The sequence below is a fragment of the Schistocerca gregaria genome, chromosome 3 (assembly GCF_023897955.1).
Source record: "Schistocerca gregaria isolate iqSchGreg1 chromosome 3, iqSchGreg1.2, whole genome shotgun sequence".
NCBI lineage: Eukaryota > Metazoa > Arthropoda > Insecta > Orthoptera > Acrididae > Schistocerca > Schistocerca gregaria.
The window spans coordinates 314179494-314198032 of NC_064922.1; the positions used below are offsets into that span (position 1 = coordinate 314179494).

The 18539-nt window shown below is 44.6% G+C and overlaps 38 non-coding genes across 38 annotated transcripts; 26 read left to right on the top strand and 12 right to left on the bottom strand.

Moving 5' to 3' along the window:
• Positions 1 to 18: 18 nt before the first annotated feature.
• Trnaw-cca (transfer RNA tryptophan (anticodon CCA)) lies at positions 19 to 90 on the top strand. Its single transcript has one exon. It is a non-coding gene; the product is annotated as a tRNA-Trp (tRNA).
• Positions 91 to 760: 670 nt separating this feature from the next.
• Positions 761 to 832, bottom strand: Trnaa-cgc (transfer RNA alanine (anticodon CGC)). Its single transcript has one exon. It is a non-coding gene; the product is annotated as a tRNA-Ala (tRNA).
• Positions 833 to 950: 118 nt separating this feature from the next.
• On the top strand, positions 951 to 1022 carry Trnaw-cca (transfer RNA tryptophan (anticodon CCA)). Its single transcript has one exon. It is a non-coding gene; the product is annotated as a tRNA-Trp (tRNA).
• A 317-nt stretch (positions 1023 to 1339) lies between these two features.
• Positions 1340 to 1411, top strand: Trnac-gca (transfer RNA cysteine (anticodon GCA)). Its single transcript has one exon. It is a non-coding gene; the product is annotated as a tRNA-Cys (tRNA).
• Positions 1412 to 1693: 282 nt separating this feature from the next.
• Trnaa-cgc (transfer RNA alanine (anticodon CGC)) lies at positions 1694 to 1765 on the bottom strand. Its single transcript has one exon. It is a non-coding gene; the product is annotated as a tRNA-Ala (tRNA).
• Positions 1766 to 1883: 118 nt separating this feature from the next.
• Trnaw-cca (transfer RNA tryptophan (anticodon CCA)) lies at positions 1884 to 1955 on the top strand. The gene has a single exon. It is a non-coding gene; the product is annotated as a tRNA-Trp (tRNA).
• A 317-nt stretch (positions 1956 to 2272) lies between these two features.
• Trnac-gca (transfer RNA cysteine (anticodon GCA)) lies at positions 2273 to 2344 on the top strand. Its single transcript has one exon. It is a non-coding gene; the product is annotated as a tRNA-Cys (tRNA).
• Positions 2345 to 2627: 283 nt separating this feature from the next.
• Trnaa-cgc (transfer RNA alanine (anticodon CGC)) lies at positions 2628 to 2699 on the bottom strand. Its single transcript has one exon. It is a non-coding gene; the product is annotated as a tRNA-Ala (tRNA).
• Positions 2700 to 2817: 118 nt separating this feature from the next.
• Trnaw-cca (transfer RNA tryptophan (anticodon CCA)) lies at positions 2818 to 2889 on the top strand. Its single transcript has one exon. It is a non-coding gene; the product is annotated as a tRNA-Trp (tRNA).
• Positions 2890 to 3559: 670 nt separating this feature from the next.
• On the bottom strand, positions 3560 to 3631 carry Trnaa-cgc (transfer RNA alanine (anticodon CGC)). The gene has a single exon. It is a non-coding gene; the product is annotated as a tRNA-Ala (tRNA).
• Positions 3632 to 3749: 118 nt separating this feature from the next.
• Positions 3750 to 3821, top strand: Trnaw-cca (transfer RNA tryptophan (anticodon CCA)). Its single transcript has one exon. It is a non-coding gene; the product is annotated as a tRNA-Trp (tRNA).
• A 317-nt stretch (positions 3822 to 4138) lies between these two features.
• Trnac-gca (transfer RNA cysteine (anticodon GCA)) lies at positions 4139 to 4210 on the top strand. Its single transcript has one exon. It is a non-coding gene; the product is annotated as a tRNA-Cys (tRNA).
• A 282-nt stretch (positions 4211 to 4492) lies between these two features.
• Trnaa-cgc (transfer RNA alanine (anticodon CGC)) lies at positions 4493 to 4564 on the bottom strand. The gene has a single exon. It is a non-coding gene; the product is annotated as a tRNA-Ala (tRNA).
• A 118-nt stretch (positions 4565 to 4682) lies between these two features.
• Trnaw-cca (transfer RNA tryptophan (anticodon CCA)) lies at positions 4683 to 4754 on the top strand. The gene has a single exon. It is a non-coding gene; the product is annotated as a tRNA-Trp (tRNA).
• Positions 4755 to 5071: 317 nt separating this feature from the next.
• Trnac-gca (transfer RNA cysteine (anticodon GCA)) lies at positions 5072 to 5143 on the top strand. The gene has a single exon. It is a non-coding gene; the product is annotated as a tRNA-Cys (tRNA).
• Positions 5144 to 5425: 282 nt separating this feature from the next.
• Positions 5426 to 5497, bottom strand: Trnaa-cgc (transfer RNA alanine (anticodon CGC)). Its single transcript has one exon. It is a non-coding gene; the product is annotated as a tRNA-Ala (tRNA).
• A 118-nt stretch (positions 5498 to 5615) lies between these two features.
• Trnaw-cca (transfer RNA tryptophan (anticodon CCA)) lies at positions 5616 to 5687 on the top strand. Its single transcript has one exon. It is a non-coding gene; the product is annotated as a tRNA-Trp (tRNA).
• A 317-nt stretch (positions 5688 to 6004) lies between these two features.
• Trnac-gca (transfer RNA cysteine (anticodon GCA)) lies at positions 6005 to 6076 on the top strand. The gene has a single exon. It is a non-coding gene; the product is annotated as a tRNA-Cys (tRNA).
• Positions 6077 to 6358: 282 nt separating this feature from the next.
• Positions 6359 to 6430, bottom strand: Trnaa-cgc (transfer RNA alanine (anticodon CGC)). Its single transcript has one exon. It is a non-coding gene; the product is annotated as a tRNA-Ala (tRNA).
• A 118-nt stretch (positions 6431 to 6548) lies between these two features.
• Positions 6549 to 6620, top strand: Trnaw-cca (transfer RNA tryptophan (anticodon CCA)). Its single transcript has one exon. It is a non-coding gene; the product is annotated as a tRNA-Trp (tRNA).
• Positions 6621 to 6937: 317 nt separating this feature from the next.
• Trnac-gca (transfer RNA cysteine (anticodon GCA)) lies at positions 6938 to 7009 on the top strand. The gene has a single exon. It is a non-coding gene; the product is annotated as a tRNA-Cys (tRNA).
• A 282-nt stretch (positions 7010 to 7291) lies between these two features.
• Positions 7292 to 7363, bottom strand: Trnaa-cgc (transfer RNA alanine (anticodon CGC)). Its single transcript has one exon. It is a non-coding gene; the product is annotated as a tRNA-Ala (tRNA).
• Positions 7364 to 7481: 118 nt separating this feature from the next.
• Positions 7482 to 7553, top strand: Trnaw-cca (transfer RNA tryptophan (anticodon CCA)). Its single transcript has one exon. It is a non-coding gene; the product is annotated as a tRNA-Trp (tRNA).
• A 317-nt stretch (positions 7554 to 7870) lies between these two features.
• On the top strand, positions 7871 to 7942 carry Trnac-gca (transfer RNA cysteine (anticodon GCA)). The gene has a single exon. It is a non-coding gene; the product is annotated as a tRNA-Cys (tRNA).
• Positions 7943 to 8224: 282 nt separating this feature from the next.
• Trnaa-cgc (transfer RNA alanine (anticodon CGC)) lies at positions 8225 to 8296 on the bottom strand. Its single transcript has one exon. It is a non-coding gene; the product is annotated as a tRNA-Ala (tRNA).
• A 118-nt stretch (positions 8297 to 8414) lies between these two features.
• Trnaw-cca (transfer RNA tryptophan (anticodon CCA)) lies at positions 8415 to 8486 on the top strand. Its single transcript has one exon. It is a non-coding gene; the product is annotated as a tRNA-Trp (tRNA).
• Positions 8487 to 8803: 317 nt separating this feature from the next.
• Positions 8804 to 8875, top strand: Trnac-gca (transfer RNA cysteine (anticodon GCA)). The gene has a single exon. It is a non-coding gene; the product is annotated as a tRNA-Cys (tRNA).
• Positions 8876 to 9347: 472 nt separating this feature from the next.
• On the top strand, positions 9348 to 9419 carry Trnaw-cca (transfer RNA tryptophan (anticodon CCA)). The gene has a single exon. It is a non-coding gene; the product is annotated as a tRNA-Trp (tRNA).
• Positions 9420 to 9736: 317 nt separating this feature from the next.
• Trnac-gca (transfer RNA cysteine (anticodon GCA)) lies at positions 9737 to 9808 on the top strand. The gene has a single exon. It is a non-coding gene; the product is annotated as a tRNA-Cys (tRNA).
• A 282-nt stretch (positions 9809 to 10090) lies between these two features.
• Trnaa-cgc (transfer RNA alanine (anticodon CGC)) lies at positions 10091 to 10162 on the bottom strand. Its single transcript has one exon. It is a non-coding gene; the product is annotated as a tRNA-Ala (tRNA).
• Positions 10163 to 10280: 118 nt separating this feature from the next.
• Trnaw-cca (transfer RNA tryptophan (anticodon CCA)) lies at positions 10281 to 10352 on the top strand. The gene has a single exon. It is a non-coding gene; the product is annotated as a tRNA-Trp (tRNA).
• A 317-nt stretch (positions 10353 to 10669) lies between these two features.
• Positions 10670 to 10741, top strand: Trnac-gca (transfer RNA cysteine (anticodon GCA)). Its single transcript has one exon. It is a non-coding gene; the product is annotated as a tRNA-Cys (tRNA).
• Positions 10742 to 11023: 282 nt separating this feature from the next.
• Positions 11024 to 11095, bottom strand: Trnaa-cgc (transfer RNA alanine (anticodon CGC)). The gene has a single exon. It is a non-coding gene; the product is annotated as a tRNA-Ala (tRNA).
• Positions 11096 to 11213: 118 nt separating this feature from the next.
• Trnaw-cca (transfer RNA tryptophan (anticodon CCA)) lies at positions 11214 to 11285 on the top strand. Its single transcript has one exon. It is a non-coding gene; the product is annotated as a tRNA-Trp (tRNA).
• A 317-nt stretch (positions 11286 to 11602) lies between these two features.
• Positions 11603 to 11674, top strand: Trnac-gca (transfer RNA cysteine (anticodon GCA)). The gene has a single exon. It is a non-coding gene; the product is annotated as a tRNA-Cys (tRNA).
• Positions 11675 to 11956: 282 nt separating this feature from the next.
• Positions 11957 to 12028, bottom strand: Trnaa-cgc (transfer RNA alanine (anticodon CGC)). Its single transcript has one exon. It is a non-coding gene; the product is annotated as a tRNA-Ala (tRNA).
• Positions 12029 to 12146: 118 nt separating this feature from the next.
• Trnaw-cca (transfer RNA tryptophan (anticodon CCA)) lies at positions 12147 to 12218 on the top strand. Its single transcript has one exon. It is a non-coding gene; the product is annotated as a tRNA-Trp (tRNA).
• Positions 12219 to 12535: 317 nt separating this feature from the next.
• On the top strand, positions 12536 to 12607 carry Trnac-gca (transfer RNA cysteine (anticodon GCA)). The gene has a single exon. It is a non-coding gene; the product is annotated as a tRNA-Cys (tRNA).
• Positions 12608 to 18539: the final 5932 nt, after the last annotated feature.

Sequence of the window (18539 nt, forward strand, 5' to 3'; positions counted from 1 at the left end):
TAAGAGCTTAGCAGCGTCGACTCCGTGGCGCAACGGTAGCGCGTCTGACTCCAGATCAGAAGGTTGCGTGTTCAAATCACGTCGGGGTCACAGTGAAATTTTCGTTTACGGAAGCCATGGACGAGTATGTCAATTTAATCAGATACCAAACGATTACAGAGAACGGACGAACAGAACCTGCTTGAAAAAAGCTACTAGTGAATTTTCGCATTCTGACATTAAGGTGAAGGCGCCGACTCGCACATTCTCCAGGCGCGAAGTGTCTAATATTTTTGTTATTTATATCGTTTAACGCTAATATATAACTGAGAGATAATGATTACGCAATATTTTGCTCGATTAGACGTCTTTAGCCAGACAGAGTATAATAATTTTCCTTAAGTTATGGGGATAGAAAGTTTGTGAAAGGGGGTATAGCTCAGTCGTAGAGCATTCGACTGCAGGTCGAGAGGTCCCCGGTTCAATCCGGGTGCCCCCTTCATTTTTCAGTATCTTGAAAAAACAAATAACGATTGTCGCATTTAGTTGCAAATACATGTTTGAAATGATTGAGATGCACTCCGCACGCCATAACGAAGGCTTTGGAGCAACATTTCAATGGGGGGATCGCAGGCCAGGGTCTTGCAGGTCATCGTCCTCCCGCTATGGCGTCGAACTGTAAGAAATCCACTTGCTTGGGGAAGAATCTTGTACGCTGAATTTGATAGAATATGGTGCTAGGCAAAAGTTTTCATATACTGCTGCACGGAGAAACAAAAATTGGAGGAGCTGGGATTTGAGCCCAGGACTTTCTGCATGCGAAGCAGACACTCTACCACTGAGTTGCACCCCCGCCAGAGCAAGTACATCTGGGAAGAGTCTCTCGTGGATCCTACTGTCATTATTTCTTAGGTTTGAACGGTACAGTAAGTGTTCGAGGAACCTATTCATGATAAGAGCTTAGCAGCGTCGACTCCGTGGCGCAACGGTAGCGCGTCTGACTCCAGATCAGAAGGTTGCGTGTTCTAATCACGTCGGGGTCACAGTGAAATTTTCGTTTACGGAAGCCATGGACGAGTATGTCAATTTAATCAGATACCAAACGATTACAGAGAACGGACGAACAGAACCTGCTTGAAAAAAGCTACTAGTGAATTTTCGCATTCTGACATTAAGGTGAAGGCGCCGACTCGCACTTTCTCCAGGCGCGAAGTGTCTAATATTTTTGTTATTTATATCGTTTAACGCTAATATATAACTGAGAGATAATGATTACGCAATATTTTGCTCGATTAGACGTCTTTAGCCAGACAGAGTATAATAATTTTCCTTAAGTTATGGGGATAGAAAGTTTGTGGAAGGGGGTATAGCTCAGTCGTAGAGCATTCGAGTGCAGATCGAGAGGTCCCCGGTTCAATCCCGGGTGCCCCCTTCATTTTTCAGTATCTTGAAAAAACAAATAACGATTGTCGCATTTAGTTGCAAATACATGTTTGAAATGATTGAGATGCACTCCGCACGCCATACCGAAGGCTTTGGAGCAACATTTCAATGGGGGGATCGCAGGCCAGGGTCTTGCAGGTCATCGTCCTCCCGCTATGGCGTCGAACTGTAAGAAATCCACTTGCTTGGGGAAGAATCTTGTACGCTGAATTTGATAGAATATGGTGCTAGGCAAAAGTTTTCATATACTGCTGCACGGAGAAACAAAAATTGGAGGAGCTGGGATTTGAACCCAGGACTTTCTGCATGCGAAGCAGACACTCTACCACTGAGTTACACCCCCGCCAGAGCAATTACATCTGGGAAGAGTCTCTCGTGGATCCTACTGTCATTATTTCTTAGGTTTGAACGGTACAGTAAGTGTTCGAGGAACCTATTCATGATAAGAGCTTAGCAGCGTCGAATCCGTGGCGCAACGGTAGCGCGTCTGACTCCAGATCAGAAGGTTGCGTGTTCAAACCACGTCGGGGTCACAGTGAAATTTTCGTTTACGGAAGCCATGGACGAGTATGTCAATTTAATCAGATACCAAACGATTACAGAGAACGGACGAACAGAACCTGCTTGAAAAAAGCTACTAGTGAATTTTCGCATTCTGACATTAAGGTGAAGGCGCCGACTCGCACTTTCTCCAGGCGCGAAGTGTCTAATATTTTTGTTATTTATATCGTTTAACGCTAATATATAACTGAGAGATAATGATTACGCAATATTTTGCTCGATTAGACGTCTTTAGCCAGACAGAGTATAATAATTTTCCTTAAGTTATGGGGATAGAAAGTTTCTGAAAGGGGGTATAGCTCAGTCGTAGAGCATTCGACTGCAGATCGAGAGGTCCCCGGTTCAATCCCGGGTGCCCCCTTCATTTTTCAGTATCTTGAAAAAACAAATAACGATTGTCGCATTTAGTTGCAAATACATGTTTGAAATGATTGAGATGCACTCCGCACGCCATACCGAAGGCTTTGGAGCAACATTTCAATGGGGGGGATCGCAGGCCAGGGTCTTGCAGGTCATCGTCCTCCCGCTATGGCGTCGAACTGTAAGAAATCCACTTGCTTGGGGAAGAATCTTGTACGCTGAATTTGATAGAATATGGTGCTAGGCAAAAGTTTTCATATACTGCTGCACGGAGAAACAAAAATTGGAGGAGCTGGGATTTGAACCCAGGACTTTCTGCATGCGAAGCAGACACTCTACCACTGAGTTACACCCCCGCCAGAGCAAGTACATCTGGGAAGAGTCTCTCGTGGATCCTACTGTCATTATTTCTTAGGTTTGAACGGTACAGTAAGTGTTCGAGGAACCTATTCATGATAAGAGCTTAGCAGCGTCGACTCCGTGGCGCAACGGTAGCGCGTCTGACTCCAGATCAGAAGGTTGCGTGTTCAAATCACGTCGGGGTCACAGTGAAATTTTCGTTTACGGAAGCCATGGACGAGTATGTCAATTTAATCAGATACCAAACGATTACAGAGAACGGACGAACAGAACCTGCTTGAAAAAAGCTACTAGTGAATTTTCGCATTCTGACATTAAGGTGAAGGCGCCGACTCGCACATTCTCCAGGCGCGAAGTGTCTAATATTTTTGTTATTTATATCGTTTAACGCTAATATATAACTGAGAGATAATGATTACGCAATATTTTGCTCGATTAGACGTCTTTAGCCAGACAGAGTATAATAATTTTCCTTAAGTTATGGGGATAGAAAGTTTGTGAAAGGGGGTATAGCTCAGTCGTAGAGCATTCGACTGCAGGTCGAGAGGTCCCCGGTTCAATCCGGGTGCCCCCTTCATTTTTCAGTATCTTGAAAAAACAAATAACGATTGTCGCATTTAGTTGCAAATACATGTTTGAAATGATTGAGATGCACTCCGCACGCCATAACGAAGGCTTTGGAGCAACATTTCAATGGGGGGATCGCAGGCCAGGGTCTTGCAGGTCATCGTCCTCCCGCTATGGCGTCGAACTGTAAGAAATCCACTTGCTTGGGGAAGAATCTTGTACGCTGAATTTGATAGAATATGGTGCTAGGCAAAAGTTTTCATATACTGCTGCACGGAGAAACAAAAATTGGAGGAGCTGGGATTTGAGCCCAGGACTTTCTGCATGCGAAGCAGACACTCTACCACTGAGTTGCACCCCCGCCAGAGCAAGTACATCTGGGAAGAGTCTCTCGTGGATCCTACTGTCATTATTTCTTAGGTTTGAACGGTACAGTAAGTGTTCGAGGAACCTATTCATGATAAGAGCTTAGCAGCGTCGACTCCGTGGCGCAACGGTAGCGCGTCTGACTCCAGATCAGAAGGTTGCGTGTTCTAATCACGTCGGGGTCACAGTGAAATTTTCGTTTACGGAAGCCATGGACGAGTATGTCAATTTAATCAGATACCAAACGATTACAGAGAACGGACGAACAGAACCTGCTTGAAAAAAGCTACTAGTGAATTTTCGCATTCTGACATTAAGGTGAAGGCGCCGACTCGCACTTTCTCCAGGCGCGAAGTGTCTAATATTTTTGTTATTTATATCGTTTAACGCTAATATATAACTGAGAGATAATGATTACGCAATATTTTGCTCGATTAGACGTCTTTAGCCAGACAGAGTATAATAATTTTCCTTAAGTTATGGGGATAGAAAGTTTGTGGAAGGGGGTATAGCTCAGTCGTAGAGCATTCGAGTGCAGATCGAGAGGTCCCCGGTTCAATCCCGGGTGCCCCCTTCATTTTTCAGTATCTTGAAAAAACAAATAACGATTGTCGCATTTAGTTGCAAATACATGTTTGAAATGATTGAGATGCACTCCGCACGCCATACCGAAGGCTTTGGAGCAACATTTCAATGGGGGGATCGCAGGCCAGGGTCTTGCAGGTCATCGTCCTCCCGCTATGGCGTCGAACTGTAAGAAATCCACTTGCTTGGGGAAGAATCTTGTACGCTGAATTTGATAGAATATGGTGCTAGGCAAAAGTTTTCATATACTGCTGCACGGAGAAACAAAAATTGGAGGAGCTGGGATTTGAACCCAGGACTTTCTGCATGCGAAGCAGACACTCTACCACTGAGTTACACCCCCGCCAGAGCAATTACATCTGGGAAGAGTCTCTCGTGGATCCTACTGTCATTATTTCTTAGGTTTGAACGGTACAGTAAGTGTTCGAGGAACCTATTCATGATAAGAGCTTAGCAGCGTCGAATCCGTGGCGCAACGGTAGCGCGTCTGACTCCAGATCAGAAGGTTGCGTGTTCAAACCACGTCGGGGTCACAGTGAAATTTTCGTTTACGGAAGCCATGGACGAGTATGTCAATTTAATCAGATACCAAACGATTACAGAGAACGGACGAACAGAACCTGCTTGAAAAAAGCTACTAGTGAATTTTCGCATTCTGACATTAAGGTGAAGGCGCCGACTCGCACTTTCTCCAGGCGCGAAGTGTCTAATATTTTTGTTATTTATATCGTTTAACGCTAATATATAACTGAGAGATAATGATTACGCAATATTTTGCTCGATTAGACGTCTTTAGCCAGACAGAGTATAATAATTTTCCTTAAGTTATGGGGATAGAATGTTTGTGAAAGGGGGTATAGCTCAGTCGTAGAGCATTCGACTGCAGATCGAGAGGTCCGCGGTTCAATCCCGGGTGCCCCCTTCATTTTTCAGTATCTTGAAAAAACAAATAACGATTGTCGCATTTAGTTGCAAATACATGTTTGAAATGATTGAGATGCACTCCGCACGCCATACCGAAGGCTTTGGAGCAACATTTCAATGGGGGGATCGCAGGCCAGGGTCTTGCAGGTCATCGTCCTCCCGCTATGGCGTCGAACTGTAAGAAATCCACTTGCTTGGGGAAGAATCTTGTACGCTGAATTTGATAGAATATGGTGCTAGGCAAAAGTTTTCATATACTGCTGCACGGAGAAACAAAAATTGGAGGAGCTGGGATTTGAGCCCAGGACTTTCTGCATGCGAAGCAGACACTCTACCACTGAGTTACACCCCCGCCAGAGCAAGTACATCTGGGAAGAGTCTCTCGTGGATCCTACTGTCATTATTTCTTAGGTTTGAACGGTACAGTAAGTGTTCGAGGAACCTATTCATGATAAGAGCTTAGCAGCGTCGACTCCGTGGCGCAACGGTAGCGCGTCTGACTCCAGATCAGAAGGTTGCGTGTTCAAATCACGTCGGGTTCACAGTGAAATTTTCGTTTACGGAAGCCATGGACGAGTATGTCAATTTAATCAGATACCAAACGATTACAGAGAACGGACGAACAGAACCTGCTTGAAAAAAGCTACTAGTGAATTTTCGCATTCTGACATTAAGGTGAAGGCGCCGACTCGCACTTTCTCCAGGCGCGAAGTGTCTAATATTTTTGTTATTTATATCGTTTAACGCTAATATATAACTGAGAGATAATGATTACGCAATATTTTGCTCGGTTAGACGTCTTTAGCCAGACAGAGTATAATAATTTTCCTTAAGTTATGGGGATAGAAAGTTTGTGAAAGGGGGTATAGCTCAGTCGTAGAGCATTCGACTGCAGATCGAGAGGTCCCCGGTTCAATCCCGGGTGCCCCCTTCATTTTTCAGTATCTTGAGAAAACAAATAACGATTGTCGCATTTAGTTGCAAATACATGTTTGAAATGATTGAGATGCACTCCGCACGCCATACCGAAGGCTTTGGAGCAACATTTCAATGGGGGGATCGCAGGCCAGGGTCTTGCAGGTCATCGTCCTCCCGCTATGGCGTCGAACTGTAAGAAATCCACTTGCTTGGGGAAGAATCTTGTACGCTGAATTTGATAGAATATGGTGCTAGGCAAAAGTTTTCATATACTGCTGCACGGAGAAACAAAAATTGGAGGAGCTGGGATTTGAACCCAGGACTTTCTGCATGCGAAGCAGACACTCTACCACTGAGTTACACCCCCGCCAGAGCAAGTACATCTGGGAAGAGTCTCTCGTGGATCCTACTGTCATTATTTCTTAGGTTTGAACGGTACAGTAAGTGTTCGAGGAACCTATTCATGATAAAAGTTTAGCAGCGTCGACTCCGTGGCGCAACGGTAGCGCGTCTGACTCCAGATCAGAAGGTTGCGTGTTCAAATCACGTCGGGGTCACAGTGAAATTTTCGTTTACGGAAGCCATGGACGAGTATGTCAATTTAATCAGATACCAAACGATTACAGAGAACGGACGAACAGAACCTGCTTGAAAAAAGCTACTAGTGAATTTTCGCATTCTGACATTAAGGTGAAGGCGCCGACTCGCACTTTCTCCAGGCGCGAAGTGTCTAACATTTTTGTTATTTATATCGTTTCACGCTAATATATAACTGAGAGATAATGATTACGCAATATTTTGCTCGATTAGACGTCTTTAGCCAGACAGAGTATAATAATTTTCCTTAAGTTATGGGGATAGAATGTTTGTGAAAGGGGGTATAGCTCAGTCGTAGAGCATTCGACTGCAGATCGAGAGGTCCGCGGTTCAATCCCGGGTGCCCCCTTCATTTTTCAGTATCTTGAAAAAACAAATAACGATTGTCGCATTTAGTTGCAAATACATGTTTGAAATGATTGAGATGCACTCCGCACGCCATACCGAAGGCTTTGGAGCAACATTTCAATGGGGGGATCGCAGGCCAGGGTCTTGCAGGTCATCGTCCTCCCGCTATGGCGTCGAACTGTAAGAAATCCACTTGCTTGGGGAAGAATCTTGTACGCTGAATTTGATAGAATATGGTGCTAGGCAAAAGTTTTCATATACTGCTGCACGGAGAAACAAAAATTGGAGGAGCTGGGATTTGAGCCCAGGACTTTCTGCATGCGAAGCAGACACTCTACCACTGAGTTACACCCCCGCCAGAGCAAGTACATCTGGGAAGAGTCTCTCGTGGATCCTACTGTCATTATTTCTTAGGTTTGAACGGTACAGTAAGTGTTCGAGGAACCTATTCATGATAAGAGCTTAGCAGCGTCGACTCCGTGGCGCAACGGTAGCGCGTCTGACTCCAGATCAGAAGGTTGCGTGTTCAAATCACGTCGGGTTCACAGTGAAATTTTCGTTTACGGAAGCCATGGACGAGTATGTCAATTTAATCAGATACCAAACGATTACAGAGAACGGACGAACAGAACCTGCTTGAAAAAAGCTACTAGTGAATTTTCGCATTCTGACATTAAGGTGAAGGCGCCGACTCGCACTTTCTCCAGGCGCGAAGTGTCTAATATTTTTGTTATTTATATCGTTTAACGCTAATATATAACTGAGAGATAATGATTACGCAATATTTTGCTCGGTTAGACGTCTTTAGCCAGACAGAGTATAATAATTTTCCTTAAGTTATGGGGATAGAAAGTTTGTGAAAGGGGGTATAGCTCAGTCGTAGAGCATTCGACTGCAGATCGAGAGGTCCCCGGTTCAATCCCGGGTGCCCCCTTCATTTTTCAGTATCTTGAGAAAACAAATAACGATTGTCGCATTTAGTTGCAAATACATGTTTGAAATGATTGAGATGCACTCCGCACGCCATACCGAAGGCTTTGGAGCAACATTTCAATGGGGGGATCGCAGGCCAGGGTCTTGCAGGTCATCGTCCTCCCGCTATGGCGTCGAACTGTAAGAACTCCACTTGCTTGGGGAAGAATCTTGTACGCTGAATTTGATAGAATATGGTGCTAGGCAAAAGTTTTCATATACTGCTGCACGGAGAAACAAAAATTGGAGGAGCTGGGATTTGAACCCAGGACTTTCTGCATGCGAAGCAGACACTCTACCACTGAGTTACACCCCCGCCAGAGCAAGTACATCTGGGAAGAGTCTCTCGTGGATCCTACTGTCATTATTTCTTAGGTTTGAACGGTACAGTAAGTGTTCGAGGAACCTATTCATGATAAGAGTTTAGCAGCGTCGACTCCGTGGCGCAACGGTAGCGCGTCTGACTCCAGATCAGAAGGTTGCGTGTTCAAATCACGTCGGGGTCACAGTGAAATTTTCGTTTACGGAAGCCATGGACGAGTATGTCAATTTAATCAGATACCAAACGATTACAGAGAACGGACGAACAGAACCTGCTTGAAAAAAGCTACTAGTGAATTTTCGCATTCTGACATTAAGGTGAAGGCGCCGACTCGCACTTTCTCCAGGCGCGAAGTGTCTAATATTTTTGTTATTTATATCGTTTCACGCTAATATATAACTGAGAGATAATGATTACGCAATATTTTGCTCGATTAGACGTCTTTAGCCAGACAGAGTATAATAATTTTCCTTAAGTTATGGGGATAGAAAGTTTGTGAAAGGGGGTATAGCTCAGTCGTAGAGCATTCGACTGCAGATCGAGAGGTCCCCGGTTCCATCCCGGGTGCCCCCTTCATTTTTCAGTATCTTGAAAAAACAAATAACGATTGTCGCATTTAGTTGCAAATACATGTTTGAAATGATTGAGATGCACTACGCACGCCATACCGAAGGCTTTGGAGCAACATTTCAATGGGGGGATCGCAGGCCAGGGTCTTGCAGGTCATCGTCCTCCCGCTATGGCGTCGAACTGTAAGAAATCCACTTGCTTGGGGAAGAATCTTGTACGCTGAATTTGATAGAATATGGTGCTAGGCAAAAGTTTTCATATACTGCTGCACGGAGAAACAAAAATTGGAGGAGCTGGGATTTGAACTGAGGACTTTCTGCATGCGAAGCAGACACACTACCACTGAGTTACACCCCCGCCAGAGCAAGTACATCTGGGAAGAGTCTCTCGTGGATCCTACTGTCATTATTTCTTAGGTTTGAACGGTACAGTAAGTGTTCGAGGAACCTATTCATGATAAGAGCTTAGCAGCGTCGACTCCGTGGCGCAACGGTAGCGCGTCTGACTCCAGATCAGAAGGTTGCGTGTTCAAATCACGTCGGGGTCACAGCGAAATTTTCGTTTACGGAAGCCATGGACGAGTATGTCAATTTAATCAGATACCAAACGATTACAGAGAACGGACGAACAGAACCTGCTTGAAAAAAGCTACTAGTGAATTTTCGCATTCTGACATTAAGGTGAAGGCGCCGACTCGCACTTTCTCCAGGCGCGAAGTGTCTAATATTTTTGTTATTTATATCGTTTAACGCTAATATATAACTGAGAGATAATGATTACGCAATATTTTGCTCGATTAGACGTCTTTAGCCAGACAGAGTATAATAATTTTCCTTAAGTTATGGGGATAGAAAGTTTGTGAAAGGGGGTATAGCTCAGTCGTAGAGCATTCGACTGCAGATCGAGAGGTCCCCGGTTCAATCCCGGGTGCCCCCTCCATTTTTCAGTATCTTGAAAAAACAAATAACGATTGTCGCATTTAGTTGCAAATACATGTTTGAAATGATTGAGATGCACTCCGCACGCCATACCGAAGGCTTTGGAGCAATATTTCAATGGGGGGATCGCAGGCCAGGGTCTTGCAGGTCATCGTCCTCCCGCTATGGCGTCGAACTGTAAGAACTCCACTTGCTTGGGGAAGAATCTTGTACGCTGAATTTGATAGAATATGGTGCTAGGCAAAAGTTTTCATATACTGCTGCACGGAGAAACAAAAATTGGAGGAGCTGGGATTTGAACCCAGGACTTTCTGCATGCGAAGCAGACACTCTACCACTGAGTTACACCCCCGCCAGAGCAAGTACATCTGGGAAGAGTCTCTCGTGGATCCTACTGTCATTATTTCTTAGGTTTGAACGGTACAGTAAGTGTTCGAGGAACCTATTCATGATAAGAGCTTAGCAGCGTCGACTCCGTGGCGCAACGGTAGCGCGTCTGACTCCAGATCAGAAGGTTGCGTGTTCAAATCACGTCGGGGTCACAGTGAAATTTTCGTTTACGGAAGCCATGGACGACTATGTCAATTTAATCAGATACCAAACGATTACAGAGAACGGACGAACAGAACCTGCTTGAAAAAAGCTACTAGTGAATTTTCGCATTCTGACATTAAGGTGAAGGCGCCGACTCGCACTTTCTCCAGGCGCGAAGTGTCTAATACTTTTGTTATTTATATCGTTTAACGCTAATATATAACTGAGAGATAATGATTACGCAATATTTTGCTCGATTAGACGTCTTTAGCCAGACAGAGTATAATAATTTTCCTTAAGTTATGGGGATAGAAAGTTTGTGAAAGGGGGTATAGCTCAGTCGTAGAGCATTCGACTGCAGATCGAGAGGTCCCCGGTTCAATCCCGGGTGCCCCCTTCATTTTTCAGTATCTTGAAAAAACAAATAACATTTGCCGCATTTAGTTGCAAATACATGTTTGAAATGATTGAGATGCACTCCGCTCGCCATACCGAAGGCTTTGGAGCAACATTTCAATGGGTGGATCGCAGGCCAGGGTCTTGCAGGTCATCGTCCTCCCGCTATGGCGTCGAACTGTAAGAAATCCACTTGCTTGGGGAAGAATCTTGTACGCTGAATTTGATAGAATATGGTGCTAGGCAAAAGTTTTCATATACTGCTGCACGGAGAAACAAAAATTGGAGGAGCTGGGATTTGAACCCAGGACTTTCTGCATGCGAAGCAGACACTCTACCACTGAGTTACACCCCCGCCAGAGCAAGTACATCTGGGAAGAGTCTCTCGTGGATCCTACTGTCATTATTTCTTAGGTTTGAACGGTACAGTAAGTGTTCGAGGAACCTATTCATGATAAGAGCTTAGCAGCGTCGACTCCGTGGCGCAACGGTAGCGCGTCTGACTCCAGATCAGAAGGTTGCGTGTTCAAATCACGTCGGGGTCACAGTGAAATTTTCGTTTTCGGAAGCCATGGACGAGTATGTCAATTTAATCAGATACCAAACGATTACAGAGAACGGACGAACAGAACCTGCTTGAAAAAAGCTACTAGTGAATTTTCGCATTCTGACATTAAGGTGAAGGCGCCGACTCGCACTTTCTCCAGGCGCGAAGTGTCTAATATTTTTGTTATTTATATCGTTTAACGCTAATATATAACTGAGAGATAATGATTACGCAATATTTTGCTCGATTAGACGTCTTTAGCCAGACAGAGTATAATAATTTTCCTTAAGTTATGGGGATAGAAAGTTTGTGAAAGGGGGTATAGCTCAGTCGTAGAGCATTCGACTGCAGATCGAGAGGTCCCCGGTTCAATCCCAGGTGCTACCTTCATTTTTCAGTATCTTGAAAAAACAAATAACGATTGTCGCATTTAGTTGCAAATACATGTTTGAAATGATTGAGATGCACTCCGCACGCCATACCGAAGGCTTTGGAGCAACATTTCAATGGGGGGATCGCAGGCCAGGGTCTTGCAGGTCATCGTCCTCCCGCTATGGCGTCGAACTGTAAGAAATCCACTTGCTTGGGGAAGAATCTTGTACGCTGAATTTGATAGAATATGGTGCTAGGCAAAAGTTTTCATATACTGCTGCACGGAGAAACAAAAATTGGAGGAGCTGGGATTTGAACCCAGGACTTTCTGCATGCGAAGCAGACACTCTACCACTGAGTTACACCCCCGCCAGAGCAAGTACATCTGGGAAGAGTCTCTCGTGGATCCTACTGTCATTATTTCTTAGGTTTGAACGGTACAGTAAGTGTTCGAGGAACCTATTCATGATAAGAGCTTAGCAGCGTCGACTCCGTGGCGCAACGGTAGCGCGTCTGACTCCAGATCAGAAGGTTGCGTGTTCAAATCACGTCGGGGTCACAATGAAATTTTCGCTTACGGAAGCCATGGACGAGTATGTCAATTTAATCAGATACCAAACGATTACAGAGAACGGACGAACAGAACCTGCTTGAAAAAAGCTACTAGTGAATTTTCGCATTCTGACATTAAGGTGAAGGCGCCGACTCGCACTTTCTCCAGGCGCGAAGTGTCTAATACTTTTGTTATTTATATCGTTTAACGCTAATATATAACTGAGAGATAATGATTACGCAATATTTTGCTCGATTAGACGTCTTTAGCCAGACAGAGTATAACAATTTTCCTTAAGTTATGGGGATAGAAAGTTTGTGAAAGGGGGTATAGCTCAGTCGTAGAGCATTCGACTGCAGATCGAGAGGTCCCCGGTTCAATCCCGGGTGCCCCCTTCATTTTTCAGTATCTTGAAAAAACAAATAACGATTGTCGCATTTAGTTGCAAATACATGTTTGAAATGATTGAGATGCACTCCGCACGCCATACCGAAGGCTTTGGAGCAACATTTCAATGGGGGGATCGCAGGCCAGGGTCTTGCAGGTCATCGTCCTCCCGCTAAGGCGTCGAACTGTAAGAAATCCACTTGCTTGGGGAAGAATCTTGTACGCTGAATTTGATAGAATATGGTGCTAGGCAAAAGTTTTCATATACTGCTGCACGGAGAAACAAAAATTGGAGGAGCTGGGATTTGAACCCAGGACTCTCTGCATGCGAAGCAGACACTCTACCACTTTTTTTTTTTTTTTTTTTAATTTTACTTCACGTAAACACCAAACACCAGCGATAGCGCTAACGTACGCGGAGTAAACAACAAGCACGTCCGACCGCGGCGACGGCTAAAGCCAGAATTGGTTTAGGAGACCGATGCCTTATCCATTTTTTTTTTTTTTTTTTTTAATCCCTTTATCGTGGAGAAACTAATGTACCCCTTCTTTGGGCTTATTGATAATGTGAAAAAAGAATGAAGTCTTCAGTAGGTAGAAACAGAAGTTATGTTCAGTTTGTTTCCTTCTTCATCGCTGTTTTTTGTTGTCACACTTAAAGCAAATAGTCTTCCTTGACAAAGAAACGTCAGAGGGCATTTCGAAACTGCCTCTTCTCTCTGAAAATGCTTAAAAAACAAACCATATTCGGTGAGAAGCAACTATTTATAATGGCTTCTTGAAAAATAAATTAATAAACGTTGAACTCAAAGAACGGCAATTCCGGTAAAAACTAAAATAATTTCTTTTTTTTTTTTTCACGATTGTTAAGTAAGTTAGTAGTGGTGAACACTCTCTTACGTTTGTCTTCTGTGTCCGCAGATATTTCTTTTTAATTCTTTTACATCAAGGTCTTGATTAAAAAATTTGCGTATGTTTCTTTATATTTACTAGTCTTCAGTAACATGTGATGCTCAGTTAGCAGAGAGATCCAAAAATCCTCTTGGCTTTTCTCTTCCTTCGTGAAGAGGTAATGGACCGTTGCCGCTTTCAGCCAATTGACTGCGTTGCGTTTCGTGTTAGGAAAGGGTACATCATCCGGTGTCAAAAAGTCCGCAGGCGTTATAGCGTTAGGTGACGTTCGAAGGATGAGTGCCAGCTTTCGTCGGACATTCAGCCAGATATCTTTAACCTTGTCGCACACGAAACGATGTTCTTCGTTATCAATTAAACTACACGTTGCACACAAAGGCGAATCCGCTAAGTGGATCGAATGAAGTTTCGAGTTTGTTGCAACTTTCCTATTTACAACAAAGTACCATGTTGCTTTCAGATGAGTAGCTAAGTTACGGTTATGAATATTTGCCCATATCACTTTCCAGTTAGAACATGGATAGTTTTGTTCTATTTTGTTGTTCTTCTTTTCTCCCATCAATTTGCCATATATTTCTTTTACGTTTGTCATGTCTTTTTCCGGAATTCTTGAACGTAGGTAGCTATATTCTATTAAAAACCATCGTAAATGGTAAAGTCCGCTCGGTATGTGCTGCACATTAATGGGTGGAGAGAGGTCATCTGGAGCTATTTCAGATAGCAAGTGCGCGGCGATACAGCTGCCGGATTGTCTCCATTGTTGAAACGTATTGGAGATGTACAGAGCCTGCGACTTTTTAGTAACATTCGTTAAGTTTAAGCCGCCATTATTAGTGGCGAGCGTCAGAGTGTCATACTGGATTTTAAATATGTGGCCACGGCTCACAAAATAGCCTATTGCTGACATAATTTGTTTGGCGATGCCGGCGGGTATTGGCAGTATCTGGGCGACATAATTGACTTTGGAAGTAATAGAGACGTTCGCTAAAGACACTCTCTGAATTTCATTTAACTGTCGAATACTATGTGTCCGTACACTAGCTCGTATGGTAGTTAGTACTTGTCTATAGTTGGCCGCAATAGTTTGACGTATATTTTTTCGGAAATCAATGCCGAGACACTTCAAGGCTGTTAGCTCACGTAACTGACCGTGTGTGCGCATGCCAATGCCACATCCGATATTGAATATGCCGGACTTGGTTTTGTTTAACCTCGCGGCTGACGCTCGTTCGTATTTTTCTATTATGTGCATTGCCGTCTCGACTTCCGCTACATTCATAACGAGAAACCCAACATCGTCCGCATAAGCTTTACATATTATTTTGTTTCCTCGTATTTGCAATCCTTGTAACCGCTGAGTCAAGGTAGCGAGCAAAGGTTCGATGGCCATGGCAAAAAGTGCCATGGACAACGGACAACCTTGCCTGACGGAACATGCGATCTCGACTGGCCGGCTAGGCTGTCCATTTATGATGATTCTGGAGGAGTTATTCGTTACCAAACGTCGTATGAGGTCGACGAATCTCGGCGGAAAACCCATTGCGCCCATCGTTTTCAGGAGGTAGGAGTGGCTGATCCTGTCGAAGGCTTTATCGAAATCTAACGACACGATGGCACATTTTAGTCGACATACTTCTGCTATTGAAATTATGTCGCGGTAGTCGGACAGCGTCTGCTGAATTTTCCTATCTTTGCCCACGCTAGACTGATATGGGTCGGTGACGCTGGCCATTACATTTTTAAGTCTGTGGGCTAAGAGCCGCGAAAAAATTTTATAGTCGCTGTTCAGCAGAGTGATTGGTCTCAAATTTCCAATTTTCTTGCCAGCCGATTCTTTTGCGATTAACACTATCATACCTTCACGAAAATCTTTCGGTATTTCCTTATTGAGGTTCAGAAGTTCATTACAGATGCATGTAATTCTATGTTTTATATGTTCCCAGAAGACTTGATAAAATTCTGCTGGTATGCCGTCAGCTCCAGGGGATTTATTTTTTGCACTTTGATAGACAGCATAGTGTACATCGTCTTCGGTCGCCTCCGCTATTAGAGCTTCCGCGTACGCGTTACCAACGCGTCCTTGCAGGTGGGTCAGTAAATCGTCCTGTGCTTTTTCGTCTACCTCTTTATGTGAAAACAAGTTATCGAAATGGGTTAGTATTTCTGCTTTTATGTCGTTGTGCATTGTCAAGGTGGTTCCATTATCAGTTTTAAGCTCCGTCAGTATTGTGCGGAATCCTCGTTTAGTTTCACGAATCACATGATATATCGAAGTGGCTTCTTTTTGCGCCACAGTCTCTGCTCCTGACCTTATTTGGTATCCTTCAAGCTGTTGTCGCCTTAATGTCAGTATTTTTGCCTGGAATTTTTTAATTCTCCCATGGTTCCCAATAGCTGTAGCACCTTGCAGGTAGAGTTCTCGGAGACAATGAAAGTAAAATTCTATCGTTCTTTTCCGCCAAAAGCTCTTCTCCCGGGTTGTAGTTGATGAAACATCTCCGGATCTGAGGTTTGGCGCATTTGAGCCACCAATCCAAGGTCGACTGGTAAGAGCTGAGTTTGGTCTCGCAGGCTCTCCAAGTGGTGAGAAAGGCTTCTCGACAGGCAGGATCTTTTAAGTGTGAAACATTAAGTTTCCATGGCCCTTTATATCGACAGGTTCCTTGTCGTTCCAAATTTAATGTGCATATATATGCAGCGTGGTCCGAAAAAGCGGTTGGCCAAACTTCAGACTGCAGGATGCGGTGTTGCAGATTGGGCGAGACATATATTCGATCCAACCGGCTCGCTGAATGATTAGTGAGGTGGGTAAAGCCGGGTGCCGCGCCGTGCTTTTGCTCCCACGAATCAGTTAAACGGAGGTCGGTGACGATACGTTCCAGGTCCGGCGATTTGTTGTAGTTCGGAGTTTGGTCTTTGGCATGTATGACACTGTTAAAGTCGCCTCCAAGGATGGTATGGGTGCAGTGTACACCAAACAAAGGAACAATTCCCTCCTTAAAAAACTGTGCGCGTTGGCACCGATTGGTAGAACCAGATGGGGCATAGACATTAATAATCCTGGTGTTATAAAGCGTGCCGGCAATGCCTCTGCCGTTAGGCAGTTTTGTTACATCTGTAATGACGACGCCCTCTTTGAAAAGAAATGCGGTACCCAAATCACATCCAATTCCAGGATTGACTATAGCATTATACCCCTGTATGAAGTCAAGTTCGATGTTTGTTACTTCTTGTAAAAACAAAATGTCCACATCAGCTGCATACAGGAAATCTTTTAAATTTTGTAAATTAAATGGGCTACAAATTTTATTGATGTTCAGCGTAGCGATCTTATAGGCCTGCAACGGAACTACGTTAGCCAATTCGGGAGTGTAATTAGGAAAAACTCTGGCAACATATCATTTCGAAAAAACATTAAGAAATCTGACCCGAGAGACATGTGGACACAAGTCAGTAAAACCGTTCAGACTAGAAATATTCATGACTTGGGAAGGGATCAGTCGGCTTCTCCGTGTCTGGGACAGTATCCGTCGCGGCGATGACATTCAAGACGACGTCATCGCGTGGTGTGGCCATCGTGGTGACTGTAACGGTTCCTGTGGTGTCCATAATTTCGTCCTCCTTTGTAGTGTCGTCGACATCGTCTGCCCACGGATTCGACAGCCCTGTCATCGGTTCGTCATTAAGTGGTGCACTATATTCAGGTGTTTGCTGGTGATTTTTATCTTCGGTTCGGATAATTGCTACGTCATCGGAGGGCAAACTGGCAGAACCGGAGGTACTATCCAAGGACACAGGGTCTTCGTTAGATGACTGCTGATTGCACTGCAAGTTCTCAGATGCAGATTGACGTATTTTGCCCCCTATTTGCTTCGCCTGTTCACGCAGTTGTGGTGCAGTCTGCTCTGCACCTTGACGCGCGATCCTCCGTTTTTTAGATTTCTTGGGAGATGCGTCTCGTGGTGGACTTTGGACGGTACCTGAAGAAGCCTCAGGTTGCAAAGTAGCACTACTCGAAGTGACTGACGCCAGGTCTGATTTCATTGCACTAGACGGGCTGTGGTCAGTGCCTAAGGCAGCTGCAGGATTCGGAAGAGCACCACTAGAAACGGCTGGTTGCGAGTCCGTTTTCTGTGCACCTGATACGCTTTTGATACCTCCTAAAGAAGCTCCAGGATGCAGAGGAGCACTACCCGAAGCGACTGAGGTCGCGTCCGTATCCATTGCCTCATTGGGCGATTCCACGGCGACAAGGGCAGGAGCAGATATGTCTTCGCAGGAGGGTTGAGTGTCTACAGATGCTAAACCTGAGTCGGTCGGTTGGTCGGTCGCTTGTGGGTCGGTATTCGTAGTAACTTCGGGGGGCGCAGTGGCACTTGCAAAACCGCGCGCTACGGCGACATATGTCACGGGCAGCGTTGACATAGCAGGGGGCCTGACGGCATCGCCGGCAGGCAGTTGCGCCACTCGCCTTTGAACACAGTCTGCACGAACGTGGCCTGGTAAATTGCAGACAGCACACGTTTTCGGTTGGTCATCATACATCACAACAGCTCTATATCCGCAGACGTTTATAAACGACGGAATGTGCTTCTGCAATTCGACTTTTAATTGGCGCACACCATTCAAAACAGGGAATTTGTGTGCAGCAGACCACCGTTCGGCAATATTACTCAAAACTTTCCCGTATGGAGCAATAACAGCATTTATCTGGTCACTTGTAATTTCAAAGGGAAGTTCAAAGACTCGCACGGTCCGAATACCTAGACCAGCATGGGCAACGGTAACCTCCCCAACATTTCCGTCAGCATGTTTAAATTTCAGAATGCCACCACAAGATCGAACTATCCTTTCACACAATTCTGGACTGGCAAGTTTCACGAAAACCACACTGTTCATAATCGAGAAATGTATGCCGATAATATCATCAAGTCCTATTTTAACATCATCCTCTAACCACTGTTCAACATCAAATGACCTCGGTCGGACAAAGTTGCGATCAAACGTGAATTTCAAAGTATCTTTTCG